General features: G+C 39.1%; 1 non-coding gene across 1 annotated transcript; it reads right to left on the reverse strand.

Annotated features, from left to right (window-relative positions):
• Nucleotides 1–1393: 1393 nt before the first annotated feature.
• Nucleotides 1394–1496, reverse strand: LOC111761513 (U6 spliceosomal RNA). Its single transcript, XR_002794858.1, has one exon. It is a non-coding gene; the product is annotated as a U6 spliceosomal RNA (small nuclear RNA).
• Nucleotides 1497–10864: the final 9368 nt, after the last annotated feature.

Consider the following 10864-nt stretch of genomic DNA (forward strand, 5'->3'; position numbering starts at 1 on the left):
TAAAAAAAAGTTTAAAAATTTAAAAAGTAAAAAAAGTTAAATTAAAAAGAAAATTATAAAGAGGAAAAGGGGGAAAAATTGGGTTTCTGTCTCAGGCCTTTGGTGTCCAGCCTCTCCTTAGTCCATCCATACTACTGACCCTGTGGCCCTGGTGCCCAGGTGGGCCTTCCTTTCCAGCCATACATGCCAATCACCCCATTGTCCCAATACCTCCCTCCCCCCCCCATGCTTGACTGGGTCCCCCCGCAGTGGCTACCTGTGCAGATCACCCCATGGCCCCACCACTTCCCCTATGTCTGACAAACCTTATCTTGCCACTGCTTATGGAGGACAAATACATCATGTCACTCCTTACTCTGTCCTCTTGGATACCTACATTTTTTTTCCCTTGTTTGATTGCTGTTTCTTTTTTTAAATTACTTTTTCTTCCCCTCCCTTCCTGCCTGGTTGTTTTGGCTGTCTCTGTCCATTTGCTATATGATCTTCTGTATCTATTTCTCTTTTTGTCTTCTCATCTTTCTCCTCTAGGATTTACTGCCACCTCAGTTCCTAGTCTCTGCTGTGCTTCACTTTGACTCTCCCTTCCTCTTTCCTTTGTTGCATCGTTACCTTGCTGTGTGACTCAATTTTGTGAGTTCTAGCTCACCACATGGGCACTCATGTGAGCACTCGGCTCGCCACATGAACACTAGTGCAGACATTTGGTTCACCACACAGGTACTTGGCTCACCATGTGGGCACTCATGCGGGCACTTGCCTTGCTGTGTGGGTACTTGGCTTCCCATGTGGGCACTTGCATGGGCAATTGGCTCACCACATGGGCACATGGCTTGCTGCATGGGCAAAACATGAGCACTCGGCTTACCATGCGGGCACTGGCTTGTTGTGCAGGCATGCTTTCTCGTCTTCTTTTTCACCAGGAAGCCCCAGAGATTGAACCTGGGTCCTCCCATATGGTAGACAGAGGCCTTATGACTTGAGCCACATCCACTCCCCCCCCCCCTTTTTTTAATAGCAGCCATTTTAATGGTGGTGAAATGGTATCTCATTGTGAATTTGATTTGCATTTCTCTGATGACTAATGACATTGAGCATATTTTCATGTATTTTCTGCCATTTGTATATCTTCTTTGGAGAGATGTCTGTTCAAGTCTTTTGCACATTTTTGAATTGGGTTATTTGTCTTTGTTAAGTTGAAGAATTGCTTTATATGTTCTGGATACTAACCCTTTATCGGATATGTGGTTTCCAAATGTTTTCTCTCATGGTGTAGCCTGTCATTTTACTTTTATGATAAAACCCTTTGAAGAAAAGAAGTTTTAAATTTTGGTGATGTCCCATTTATGTATTTTTTCTTTTGTTGTTTATGCTTTGGGTTGAAGTGTCAGAAACCAAAAATATGGAATGCTTCATGAATTTGTGTGTTATTCTTGCAGAGGGGCCATGCTAATCTTCTCTGTATTGTTCTAGTTTTAGTATATATGATGCCAAAGCTTTATGTTGAATTAACTAATGAATAAACCTGGAAGTCAGAGGGTGACTAATCACAGGTTTTCAGTTTGGAAGAGCAATGTATATTTTCTAAAAACTCATCTAATAGTTAGGTGCAGGGGAATCCTATATACAAAAAATTTCTAAGTGTTCTGATGTTAGCTGAGAACATTTTTGTCTGACATGTGAGCTTTCCTTCACTCTTAGGCTGTTATAACTTTGAATCTGCCAGATTTGAAAGTCCAATTCTCTAGGAAATTTGCCTAAAAGCAAGTAGAATAGACATATACAAGTAAATTTTATTTTAAGACTATATCTATCGAACAGTGGTTTCATGTAATTTTTTTGAATTTAAAAATACTTGACAAATTGCTGTCTCTCTCTCTTATTTGGACTCACACCCTTATAGAGCAAAATTGATTGTGAAAAGCTGAGCAAAGCTAATGAAGTTACTATTTAATCAAGTGGAACATTTTGAAACATCAACAATGAATAGAACATGTTAAACTTGAGTGAATGAATACTTTAATGACAAAAGATAAACTTCTTTATCTGGAGAGGTTGGTACCTCTTTTTAAGTTAAAAAAAAAAAGATATGATGTCATTTATTCTTATTCCAGAAGGAAGAATAAAATATTTATATCTAAAGCGTTAATGTCATTATTTTATTTTTAACTTTTAGACTCCTCTTATTACCTTCCTCCTCTCAGGGAAAATATTAGAACAGCATCTAGAGAATAGCAACCCATGGACTCATCAGCTCAGCATCAGAAACTCAGGATATAATGAGTAGCGAGGAGTGGTATGATAGTTAAGAAGTCTTATGTTGCCATTTTTCCCACCTAAACCCAAGACAGACCTTGGTACTAATAGTGGCATGTTTTCCCAACAGACCAAAAATGAGATAAGAGATCACACAAAATTTTAAATTATTAACAAAAATGGATGGAAACCATGTGATTGCTCAGCATTGAAAAGTGGGATGAGACCTATCTGCCATCAATGACTTAGTATTCATCTTCACATTTTAGAGATTATAGTTTACATTCTCGAGTACAAAGATGAATAAGACCAGCTTCGGTGAAGTCCCTGGATCAGGCATTTTAGAGTTCACATGTTGAATGAATTGAGCAGCCTACAGAAGTTTGTAGGAGCAAAGAAAACAGAGTGACGTAAGATGAACTTTTTCGAGGGAGCTGCCTCCTCCCTTTCTATCCTTCTCTAGCCCAGGTGCCTGGCATTCATGCCTTCTTGCTGATACTGATATCTGGAGTGCCGCAACATGCCGCAAAATCTGGGATTGTCCTCCCTGGAAGTGCCCCAATTACCCTTATGCGCTTTCAGTATGAAAACTACCATTTCCATGGCTGATTAGCTGACAAGAAGAGGTGTATTACTGATAAGTCTGTACCAACAGTTTCTGAATTATATTCCAGTGAACACTAGCAGTAAAAATGAGTTTCAAGGTTAAATAGGTATGAAAAATGCCTCATGCACCTTTCTTGGAGGTTTTGGTTTTTTTTTTAAGATTTATTTTTAAAATTTATTCCCCCCCCCCCCCACCTCCCCCAGTTGTCTGCTCTCTGTGTCCATTTGCTGTATGTTTTCTGTGACTGCTTCTATCCTTATCAATGGCACCGGGAATCTGTGTTTCTCTTTGTTGCGTCATCTTGTTGTGTCAGCTCTCTGTGTGTATGGCACCATTCTTGGGCAGGCTACACTTTCTTTCACACTGGGCGGCTCTCCTTACAGGGCACACTCCTTGCGTGTGGGGCTCCCCTAATCTGGGGACACACCCTTGCCTGGCATGGCACTCCTCATATGCATCAGCACTGTGCATGGGCCAGCTCCACATGGTTCAAGGAGGCCCGGGGTTTGAACCGTGGACCTCCCATGTGGTAGGTGGACACCCTATCCGTTGGGCCAAGTCCGCTTTCCTCTTGGAAGTTCTTAGCAAACATTAGCACTGAAAAGTCCTCGGTCAAGAAATTGGTTTAATCTTTTAAACAATTTCATATATTAAAAAAGAGCATCTTAATCTAAAAGACATGATCTCTAATGATTAGAATAAGGATGTTATTTGATAGGGGATTTTCTGTGTGCATCCCTTTTATTTTAGAAACTTTCATTTTAAGAGTTGCCATATTCTATTTCCCTTTATATTGTTTAACTCCTGAAGAAAGGGATCCAATCCCTGGCTATGCTTTGTGGATGACATGAAGCTGAATTCTCTTCAACCATGAGCAAGATAAGAGGCATTTGGGGGCTGAAATTAACATTGTAGTTTATTACTAATGATGTCTTTTAATAACCTGCAGTATCTCTCTTAAATATATTCAAATGGTATATCTGGTAGTGCAGGAATGTAAAAAGTATTAAAAATGTAGAGAATTTATAGTGGCGTAGAAAGTAATATTTCACAGGGTAAGTTAGGGTAGTAATTTCCAATTCTAAAAACTACCTTAAAGGGTTGATATAAGCCTCAAATTCATGTAAATCTTTAACACCAGACTGGCACCAATAAATATTTTCTATTAAAAATAACAGAACAATTTTTATTCACATTTATTTGAGACTGGTGTTATATATATCTGGACTGTGTCTATAGCATATCTATTTAATGTTTTTAAAAAAATAGCTTCTTTTGTAACTTAAATGTTTCCCAAATGGTGAAACTTGTATTTGGTTTTCAAAATGTGATTGAATACTCTATTTTGTACTAGGTAACATTTCTTGAATACTTATAGTATTTCCAGGTTTTATTCAAAGCTTTTTTACATATACTATTTCATTTTTATAGCACCCTTTGACGTAAATACTGTTACTATACCCATGTCACAGTTAAGCACACTGACGTTTAAGCAAAGTTAAATAACAAAGTTTACACAGATAGCCAAGTGGTAGAAAACATGTTCATCTTTTTAAAAGAATGAATTATATAATATTTGACATGGAAAGAACCTTAGATGTCATCTAATTTTTAAAAAATCTCTTACAAACAAACAAGAATACTGAGGCCTAGTAACAGATAGCACCTCGTTCTATATGACCCAGTCAGTGGTCAGATTCAGGTCTTCCCTCAAGCCAGTGTATTTTATTCAATCATCTTGTTTGGGACTGCTTTTAGATTAAAGTTACAAGGATAAAGTTAATCCTAACTAAACAGATTTCCAAGCTAGCTGCAGCAGATTATATTTTCCATAATGGCATATCTATATATATTACATTTTGCATACTCTTCTTAAAATATGATGTAGTCACACTTCTATCAAGATGTGGGGTCTTTGTTCCTTCCTCTTGAAACTGGGTGGGATTTTGTAGCTCAACCCATAAAGTATGGCAGAAGGGGCATTGGATTAGTACATAAAGATGAAATGGCTTCTGCCTGATCCTCAGTCTTTCTCAAGACTTATCTTTTGAACCCAGGCAGCATGTTGTGAGGAAGGCCAAGGCACATGGAAAAGTCATTGTTGGTGTCCCAGTTAAGAGCCTGAGTTTAGGTTTTAGTCAACATCCAAGAGCTGGGAGCCATCAGATGATTCTAGCTGCCTAGCCTTTGACTCACCTTCTGATACCCCTATAATTTGTGGAGTAAGGACAAGCTGTCTTTGCTATACCCTGTCTTACCTGGTTGGGTTTTTTTTTCCTTTCATTTTTAAAAATTTATCTAAGTATATCACTCATGCATAAGCATACATAAACAATAAGTGTGTAGTAATAGTTGTGAACATAGAAAACAAGCATACATAACATCATACAGGACTCTCATAACTCACCCTACTACCAATACCTTGCATTGTTGTTAAACATTTTCAACTAATGATTAAAGAGATTGTCAAGGGAAATGGACTTGGCCCAGTGGTTAGGGCGTCCGTCTACCACATGGGAGGTCCGCGGTTCAAACCCCGGGCCTCCTTGACCTATGTGGAGTTGGCCCATGCGCAGTGCTGATGCGCGCAAGGAGTGCCCTGCCACGCAGGGGTGTCCCCCACGTAGGGGAGCCCCACACGCAAGGAGTGCGCCTGTAAGGAGAGCCGCCCAGCGTGAAAGAAAGTGCAGCCTGCCCAGGAATGGCGCCGCCCACACTTCCCATGCAGCTGACAACAGAAGTGGACAAAAGAAACAAGACGCAGCAAATAGACACAGAGAACAGACAACCAGGGGAGGGGGCCGGGGATTAAAATAAATAAATAAATTTTTTTAAAAAATAAAAATAAAAATAAAGAGATTGTCAAAATATTACTACTAACCAAAGTATTTTTCCCCCAACCCTACCTATTATTATCTTTATATCATTTATGTATGAACATACATAAATAATTAGTGTGAACTTACAAAGCAAACATGCATAACATCATACAGGGGTCCCATACATCAACCCTCCACCAACACCTTGCATTGTTGTGAGACATTTATTACAAATTATGAAAGACTTTAATCTCACTACTAATTATAATCCTTATCTTACATTTGGTGTTTTTTCCCCAACCCACCTATTATTATTTTTTAAAATATATTTTTTATGACAGAAGTTGTAAACTTTTAAAACAATCGTGCACATTTGCAGAATTCCCAAACAACACCCCTCTATCAACATACCACACTGGTTGAACATTTATTACTGGTAAAATAATATCATCTGATTGTTACCATGTCCATAGTGTACATTTGGCACACTGTACATACTGGCCCATTATCAACTCAGTATATCTTTGGCATAGATACAAGAATATTATAATTACTGCAAACCACAGTCCATAGGTCATTCCAGTTGTATTTTTTCCCATGCTTCTCCACGTTCTCACCATATTCTCCCATATTGGTATATGATCAAATAGTGATGTACAATTACTCTAGCTAACAAAGAATACTCTTGCATCTGTACCATAAACCACAGTTCTCCTCCACCTCTTGATTTTACTGTGCTATTCAGTTCCTAGATTATCCTCTAGCATTCTGTCAATTGGCATTTATATCCCTAGACTACCATTTTCAGCCACCTCCCCATTTATGAACTAGCTGTTACTATGTGTTACCATGCACTCTATACATTTCCACAGTTTTACAGTAAATAACTAATTAAGACTTTTATGTATATTAAACATCAGTAGTCCATTTTAGTCCTTTTATCTCCTTTAAGAATCCACCATCTACCACCAGGTCTTGAAGATATTTTCCTACAATTTCTTCTCGAAGCTTCATGATTCTTGCTTTTATTTTTAGGTTTTTGACCCACTTTGAGTTAATTTTTGGATAAGATGTGAGATAGGGGTCCTCTTTCCTTCTTTTTCCTATGGATATCCAGTTCTTTCAGCACCAATAGTTGAATGGCCTGTTCTGCCTGAGCTGTGTAGGTTTGACAGGGTAGTCAAAAGTCACTTGACCATAGATGTGAAGGTCTGTTTCTGAACCATCAATTTGGTTCCATTGGTCTATATGTCTGTCTTTATGCCAATACCATGCTGTTTTTAGCACTATAGCTAGGTAATATAATTTAAAGTCTGGAGATGAGGGTTTGCTTTTCCTTTTTAAGATGTTTCTGGCTATTTAAGACCCCTTACCCTTCCAAAAATTTGATAATCGTGTTTTAAAAAAAAAAAATGCTGGTGGGATTTTTATCAGGATTGCATTGAATCTATGTATCTATCTGAGTAGAACTGACATCTTTTTAAGCCTTCTAATCTGTGAGCATGGAATGTTCTTCGAGTTATTTAGGCTTTTTTGGATTTAACATTGGTTGCAGTTTTCTGAATACAGGTGCTTTACATCATTGGTTAGATTTATTCCTCTTTGAGTTTTATCTATCGTATTTTATTTTCACCACCCTTTTGACATTTTTAGTTACCTTAATTGATGTAGTCTTCATTTCTAGACTCTTTCCAGGCCTTTCTCTCCTCTTTTCTTTTCAGTTTCTAGCATACCCTTTATTATTCCCTGAAAATCTGGTCTCTTGGTTAAAAATTCTCTTAGTTTCTGTTTCTAATCTCGCCCTCATTTTTGAAAGACAATCTTAACCGGATATAAGATTTTTGCCTGGAAGTTTTTCTCTTGTAGTATCTTAGATATATCACTGTCTTCTTTCTTCCATGGTTTCTGGTAAGAAATCAGCACTTAATCTTGTTGGGTATCCCTTATATGTTATGCATTGCTTTTCTCTTGCTGCTCTCAGAATTTTCTCTTTGTCTTTGGCATTTGACATTCTGATTAGTATGTGTCACAGAGTTGGTCTATTCAGATTTTTTTGGATGGGGGTACGTTGTGTTTCTATGTCCTTTGATAGGGTTGGGAAATTTTCTACCATTATTTCTTCAAATATTCCTTCTGCCCCTTTTCCCTTGTCTGCTCCTTCTGGGACACCCATGACACATATGTTTGCATGTCTGTTGCTGTCATTTGGTTCCCTGAGACCTTGTTTAATTTTTTCCATTCTTTTCTCCATCTCTTCTTTTTATATTCACTTTCATAGGTCAGTTCTTCAAGCTCACCAATCCTTTCTTCTGCCTCCTCAAATCTGCTATTATATGATTACAGTGTTTTAAAATTTCATTTATTATGTCTTTCATTCCCATAAGATCTGCTATTTTTCTATGTATGCTTTCAGATTCTTCTTTGTACCCCTCTAATGTCTTCTTTTATTTATTTGTTTGTTTGTTGTATTTTTTGATGATACATAGATCACAAAATGTTACTTTAAAAAATGTAAGAGGTTCTCACATATCTCACACCCCACCCACCCACTCCTCCCACATCAACAACCTCTTTCATCAATGTGGCACATTCATAGCACTTGGTGAATACATTTTGGAGCGCTGCTGCACTACATGAGTAATAGTTTACATTGTAGTTTACACTCTCCCCTAGTCCATCCAGTGGGTTATGGCAGGATATATAATATTTAGCATTTGTCCCTGCAATATCGTTTAGGACAATTCCAAGTTCCAAAAATGACCCTACGTCACATCTCTTCTTCGTTCTTTCTGCCCTTAACAACTACCGTGGCCACTTTCTCCACATCAATTATACAATCTTCCATTACTAGTCACAAGAATTCTATAGTAGAATACCAGTAAGTCCACTATAATCCATATTTTATTCCTCAATCCTGTGGACCCTGGGATGTCCACTCCATGTCTATCGAGATGGGGCTTAGATCCCACATGATTGATGACTGTGATTCTCCTCCTTGCAGTTATAGGCACTCTCAGTTCCCTGGTGTGGTAGTTGACCATCTTCACCTCCCTGTTAGCTGACCTGGGTAAGTCCAACAAACCAGAGTGTAGGAGTTGCTCAGGGACCAACTGGCACATGGACAGTCCAGAGATTCAAGTCTTCTGAGTATACACCAACCCCAACACCAATCACAAATTCAGTAAAAGTGACAGAAGCAGCATGTGTAGGAAGGTCACATCTGAGTCTTAACTCCTTCACACTCAGGAACACAAGTACAACCTATGTGTCTCCATGATTGTAGAACCTATGTGTCTCCATAGCCCACAGGAGCACCAGTATCTGGGGTTGTATCTACTTTGTCTGTCTCTGGGACATGCATAAGCACGATCCCTCTGATGAGCTCCCAACTCATTTTGAAGTCTCTTAGCCATATAAACTCATTTGTCTTTACCTTTCCTGCCTTTTATTCAAGGCCTTTTACTAGTTGCATTACCGGTTAGTGATTGGTAGTAATCCCTCAGCACCAGGGACGCTCATCCCCAGGAGTCATGTGCCACCCTGGGGGGAAGGTAATGCATTTACATGCTGAGTTTGGCTTAAAGAGTGGTCACACTTGAGCAACATGGAGGCTCTCAGGAGGTAACTCTTAGGCACTTTGCAGCTCTAGGCCTAGTTGAAATTTCAGGCACCCAGGCTCATAAGCATAGTCATAGGTATTAAGGGCTCATCATTGGACCATCCTTCTTCACTGGTCTTTGCCCTTGTACTTGGGGGATTGTTGCTATTCCATTGGGGAATATAACAGAGCTCCCATGGCTAGGAACTCAGCACTCCCTCAGGTGTCGTTTGTAACTGTAAGTACTGTGAAAATACCCAACGAATATCTGAACATTTTTCTGTACCCTATGTACATGCCCTGGAGAACTCCCTCCCACCATGTGTCCCCCATCAATAATACCCCACACCAGTGTTCCTTCTCTGCCATAGTTGAACCCCTCTGTGGACCAAAACTTCTTCAAAATGAAGCCTAATATATTTCCAAATTCAATTAGGAAAATGAAATAGTAATGATAGGCTTAAAGATTAGAAATAGAATACATACTAATTTAGAAAAACTAAAATAGATAATAAATTGAGATATTAAAAAATGAAAAATATCATTAAACTTTGTTTTTTATTTTTGTCTTTCATCACTATAATAGGTGTTGCCCTGTATGTACAGTGGCAAGGCAATTTCTTTCATTTCTTCCTCAGGGTCTACATCCTTTTTTTTTTTTTTTTAATTTTTAATTTTGTCTTCAAAATGTTTTTGATCACAGTAAAGTCACATATACAATATAGGGGACTCCCATATATCCAACATCAAACCCTTTTGCCCCTTCCCCAGCAATGATCTTTTTACATACTCATGTTGTATTTGCTGTATTGAAACATAGCTACCAAGCATGGTTCCATTTTGTTTAACATCATGGTTTATATTTTAGACTACAATTTTCTAAATTTTTATTTACATTATGGTTTGTATCATGGTTTATATTTTAGCTTATAGACTTTTATACATTTTTGGTGAAATTTAACATGTTCTATATCCACCATTGCATGATCTTGTGGAGTACTTCCATTGCCCCCAAGTTTCCCTGCTTCCCTCTATTCTATTCCTCTCTCCTGCTCCCTTCAGGACCCATGGTGACAACCAAGCTTCACTGCTTGAAGGACCAGATTCGCAGATACTTTCAATAATGCTGAGGGCTTGACACACTAGATTGTCCTACACCATCGGGAGCCACCAATTCTCTCGAAAGACACAATTCCCTATGTTTGAGAACATCAGCCCTGCTGAGGATGGGGGTACACTTTCCCACACATATGGGTCTCTACCCAATTGTTTAACACACTGTGATGAGAGCGGACTTGGCCCAGTGGTTAGGGCATCCATCTACCACATGGGAGGTCTGCGGTTCAAACCCTGGGCCTCCTTGACCCATGTGGAGCTGGCCCACGCGCAGTGCTGATGCGTGCAAGGAGTGCCCTGCCACGCAGGGGTGTCCCCCATGTAGGGGAGCCCCATGCACAAGGAGTGCACCCCATAAGGAGAGCCGCCCAGCGCGGAAGAAAGTGCAGCCTGCCCAGGAGTGGTGCTGCACACATGGAGAGCTGACACACAAGAGGATGCAACAAAAAGAAACACAGATTCCTGTGCCGC

The sequence above is a fragment of the Dasypus novemcinctus genome, chromosome 26 (genome assembly GCF_030445035.2).
Source record: "Dasypus novemcinctus isolate mDasNov1 chromosome 26, mDasNov1.1.hap2, whole genome shotgun sequence".
NCBI lineage: Eukaryota > Metazoa > Chordata > Mammalia > Cingulata > Dasypodidae > Dasypus > Dasypus novemcinctus.